We start from the raw sequence: 5,570 nt of genomic DNA, 5'->3' as shown, positions 1-5,570 counted from the left end.
TTGGATGAAATATGTTTTGGCAGTGTTCCTCTATCTGAGTCTGGTATCAGTCTCAATGGTGAGGTCTCAAGATGTTGATGATCAATGTCCTATAAGTACATATACGTTGTATATTGAGTGTGCCAGACTGTTTTATGGGCTGAACTCTTCTTCTTGCTGCTCCCGCCTTGACGGGTTGAGTCCTTACCTAGCTGATATCTGCATTAAAAATGCCTTAAAGCACGTAATGCCCTTTATTCCCCATAATGGATATGGCGATGTAGTGAGAACATTGATAAACATGACTATTAAAACCTGTGGAGGCAAAAACCCTTGATCTCAATCCCGCTGCCAGTCACATTCCTATGTTTCTTTCTTTCTTCTTTTACTTTTTTCCCTTCTTTACTCCTTCTTCCACCTTGGATCAAGCATTACCTACCATATTTCCTTTTATCCATTTTCAAACTTTGTTCTTGTTTAAATAAAATGTTTATGTGACTTCTCCTTTACTTCTTCTATCCTTCTTTTTTCTCCCTCACCGGCGGTAACATTTTATTTCGAGGCGAACCCACGTTTAAAAAAGTTCACTTCAATTTGGATTTCGGATGAATTTTCGTTTTTGTTTTTGTTTTATTTTTTATAGGCTGTAAATTGGTTGAACTTGTTGGTATTATTAAACTTGTTTCTTGTTCATATATTTTATACATCCAAACTTAGGATAAAACTAAGAGTATATTCAAAAGAACTCCAAATGACCTAAAAATTTGTTTAAAGCACTAAAAAATAATGAGAAGCCCCCATAAAATAAAATTAGATCAAAATTCAAAGTCTAAGTATGTAAACTATTTTTGCAAAGTTTTAAAAAAATAAAATAAATTGACAAAAAAATTTTCTACCCCAAATCGATATTTAATAAAACAGAATATATCAGCCAAGCAAAAGGTATGGGTGTTTAAAGATCTACAACATTTGATTTTCCAAAATAATTTTTAAACTTCATAAGGACCCAAAATAAGGGTTCCTAAGGTTTTTTTCCCTGAAATAAGGGTTTCATGAAGTAGTAAAAAAAAAATTCAACCAAAAATAATAACTATAGCTATCAAAACAAAAAATAACAAGTAAATAGTCAGTACACAGTACTCATTATAGCACCATTCACTACTATTATTAGTGTAACACCATTACTAACATACACAATAATGATTGACAAAATGACAACTCTTCATTCATTCTATGGGTGATGATGGTGTATCCAAGTCTGTCTAGCCACATTCTCATGATTATTCTGTTTTTCAAGTTTTTATTTGTGATAGTTTTAGTATATATTAGTTCATATAAATTTGAAAATGAGTTCTAGAGATATGAAATACCAAAACTGGGCTGCATTGCTGGTTTTCTACTTTTCAGGTTTGGTAAAGCTCTAAAAAAGAATCATTTATTAAAAAATGTCATTTGACTCATTTGAACTCAAAAATATACATTTTCAACATCAAATAACGTTTGAAAATAGTCATTTCCGATGTTAATCAACATCTTATTTTTTCTTTCGAAGTTAATCAACGTATCCTGCTATGATATTAGTGTTTTGACAAACGTTAAAGGTTGAAAATGACATACATCAAAGTCTTTTTTTATTAAAGATACAACAAATTGAATATTCTAAAAGTTAAATATAAAAAATATAAACTTAAGTATATTTCCTTTAGTATATAATTAACATTATATAATATATATATATATATATATATATATATTTAAGTTATTAAATATAAAAAATTTAGATTAAAATATATTTTATTATTTCATGTGTAGAAACATTATATGAAAGGATTAAATATCTAAATGCGTGAGATGATCTGAAGTGTGCACAAATTTCTTATCTTCATAAATAGATTTTGAAATGATAATTAAAATAAATTAAAATAGGATTATAAGTATATCATGTCCTTAGTTTTATCATGAATAGATAGTTTTTTTTTTTTTTTTTGCAAAAACTCGTGTTATCTACTGTAAAACCAAAGATTTCAGTTAAATTAAATTATCAATAATTTTTATCTATGGATAAAGGCTATTTCATCTTGAATTATGTTTTTATACTTTTACTACAAAATTTTATAACTCAAGATAGTGTAGATATATATAAAAAAAAGTGTGAGGGAAGGTAAAATATTTTGGTTTGTTACTTCGTTTAGTCTCTTTCATATCATTTGTAGCCTGGGCGACTCAATCATATAACACAATTATATAATATTTAGGTTTAAACCTCTTTTTAGTCCCTAACTTATGAGTGAATGTTCAATTTAGTCCCCGCTTTTAAAAATGTAAACATTTGATTCCTAAATTATAAAAAATGTATCAAAAGAGTCGTCCTTTTTTGATGTTCATGGTCAAAGTACAAAGAACAATTTAAAGTGCTGTTATTATTAAGAAACAAATTAGAGCAATATAAAAATGTAACAGTTGTTAAGAAACATAATTTAGGGACTATAGATTTATATTTTAAAAAATGAGGACTAAACTGAATATCCACTTATAACTTAGGGACAAAAAAATGTTTAAACCTAATATTTATTTGAAGCGTGCCACCTACACTACTTCATAGAGAGTTTCAATGTACAAAAGAGTCAAAAACGGGAGACGGAGCAACATTACCCTTCATAAGAAGGAATCACTGATAAATGGTTGGTTTCAATGTAACGTATTGTACTAACTATTATCGTACCAAAATTCATTATGAAACTCGCATGTAGCACACGCCACACAATATAATATTTTAATGTTTAACATTATTTGATCAGCCCTTCTACACTAAATATTCACCTTAAAGGTTGTATAATTCAAATTATATTTTAATTTAATCACTATATTTTGTAAGTATGAGAAATTATATACACTATTTCTAATAATAGAAAATGCTCTAGAACAATTCAGAAAGTTTCCACATAGATTCAAAACTAAAATTATAAAACACAAAATGTTACAACTAACACTAAAGCTACATAAAAAAAGTATGGATAATTTATTTATAAAATGTTACATAAAAAAATACCAAGAATAATAATATAGTATTTGTGGTGGATTAAAGTATGACATGATCAATATTTTAGACTATACTATAAACTATAAATGTGCCTAAAGTTTGCCTCATAAATTGGATTTTTAAAGTTGGAATAGGTACTCGAACATATTTTTATTCAATTTATTGTAACTTATTCGAAACAACAAATGTAGATAAAAAAATTCACCTAAGTCAAAATTGGTTATGTCAAAACATTTGCATAAAAGTCTTTGTACAAAATGCTCACAAAACTTTGTAAAAATTATTGGAAGAAATTTATTGTTGGATTATTAAGGATAGATATAGAACTCACACGGAGTTTAAGAACATAGAACTTTGAAATTTGTATAGATTTATGGAGAATTTTATTGAAAGAACGGTAGAATAACAAAAGAAAAGACATGAACTGAGAAGGAGATGTTATTAGAAATCAAGTATGGAGACGGATGAACTATAGGATAAGGAAGATCATAAGGTGTAGCGGCAACCTACCATTCCAAAAATAAAAATACAATCTAAATGGCAACAAAATCCTTGCAATATTGGTTCAACATAAAGTTTTGAAAAATCAATTTTTTTTCCTTATACAACATCTGTGCTAAGATACAAAAAATATATTCATAATTGTGTATTGTATCGTATGAGTCGGACGTCCATGTATAGCGCGCAAGACGGACGGTCACGCAGATGGTAGAGTCTGATCTCAAGTTGGACTAGTTTCTCGCCAAAGCTCTCTGGCGGAACGGGCGTCCAATGGAGGTTGCAGATTAAAATATGACAAGAAGGTAAAACCAAATCAACCATGGTGGACCTATGACTGGGCCGTAATTAAGATTTCACTAATCATCGGCCCATGAAGAAAACTATAAATATAAGTCAAGGGTAAGAGGTAGGTGGTTACATTAAATGCACATTTATTTCACTCTCTTTCTATCTCTACCTACTTATCCAATATTTAATACTGACTTGATCGTCGGAGTGCCGTTAGCAGGTACCCGGCCGGACACAACGGAAGAAGAGGAGTCCAAGCTAAAGAGTCTCTAAGAGGAAAGGTGGAAGACCGGTCGGTGGACGATCGGGAAATTGTGTAGGAAGATGTAAGACATTCTCAATCGGAACATGTATGAAAAATTTTGGAAAATTCTATTTATTTTTTCTAGTATAATTAAATAAAAAATATTTATGCAGTTAAAAAAACCTTTTAAATCATAAACATTTTAAATATGTATATATATAATCCATTAATCTAAGCCATAAAAGGGTTGGGGTCTAATTTTACCATACTAGCTGGGCTATACCATAAAACGAATAATCATTGAAGGAGTAACTTTTAAGCAAATTATAATAAGAATTAGCGTCCTGATATTTTGACACCAAAATTCTAACATTATTTTGACATTGCCAAGTGTCGGCAGGAGATTGTTTGGTTTTTATTTTTTTTAAAAATAGAATTTGTGACGTCACTACAGAGGTTCAGACTTGAATTTTTCATTTCCCGTTTTGCCCTTGACCTGTTTCATAGGATTGAAACATTCTCTTTCATCTCATTTCTCCGTCTCACTGCCGCTGTCTTCGTTCTTCCAATTTTTCGATTTCTCCATCTCTTTTGTTCTGATCCGGTGCGGTTGGGCTTCATTCTTGCCATCGCTGACGATAGTGTCTTCGTTGGTGTGTCATCTCTTCGTTCGTTACATCGTTCTTCGTCGTTGGTGTTGGCGTGTCATCTCGTCGATCTTGGTGTGGTTGTGTCATCCCTTCATTTCGAAATGACGAGTTCTTCAACGAAGGTAAGCAGCATTATCCTTGGGCTATTTTAGTTTTCTCCGTTTTGTGTTGGGCTTTTGTTCTAGGGTTTTGAGCATTTGTGGTTGATGCAGTTGACGGTTAGACACTCATTTTCCACGATCTATATATCAACTTTGAACAAGGAATTGACAGAGGAGTAGCGGTCATTGATTTCTGGGACTCCTTTTGGTTGGTTCCTAGATTTGAGTACTAAAGTTAGGTTGGCTAGGAATATATTGAGTGAATTAGTTTTGAAGTGGGTTGACTCTAATGGTTGTTTTCTAATCGGAGATAAAGAAGTCCCTATGACTGAGAATGAGTTTTGTTTAGGTCTGGGGTTGAGTTCAGAAGGTAAGGACTTGAACTTGAAAGAAAATTTTACAAAAAGTTCATGTGTTAAATATGTAGAGAAAGACACAAAACATTTAAACTTGGTTTACAAATGTATGATGAGGAAACGTAAGAAGAAGATTCCTTGTTCTGATTTTTGTAGTTTGTATATTTTAGTTGGGATATTTGAGTTATTATTTCCCAATCGTAGTGGAAGAGTGTTTCAAGTTTTGTATGAAATTGTTGATAATTTAAGTGGGTTGGGTAATTATTGTTGGGGTAGTTTAGTGTACCGTTACTTGGTACGTAGTTTGTGCAATGCTTCAGATGGATTGAAGAAAGGAAAAGGCACAAGCAATGTTTACATTGATGGATGCACTTACATGCTGTAGGTAATATGAGTAAATTTATTTTTAAT

This window comes from Vigna radiata, chromosome 5 (assembly GCF_000741045.1).
Source record: "Vigna radiata var. radiata cultivar VC1973A chromosome 5, Vradiata_ver6, whole genome shotgun sequence".
Taxonomy (NCBI): domain Eukaryota; kingdom Viridiplantae; phylum Streptophyta; class Magnoliopsida; order Fabales; family Fabaceae; genus Vigna; species Vigna radiata.
This window is presented reverse-complemented; position numbering follows the sequence as displayed.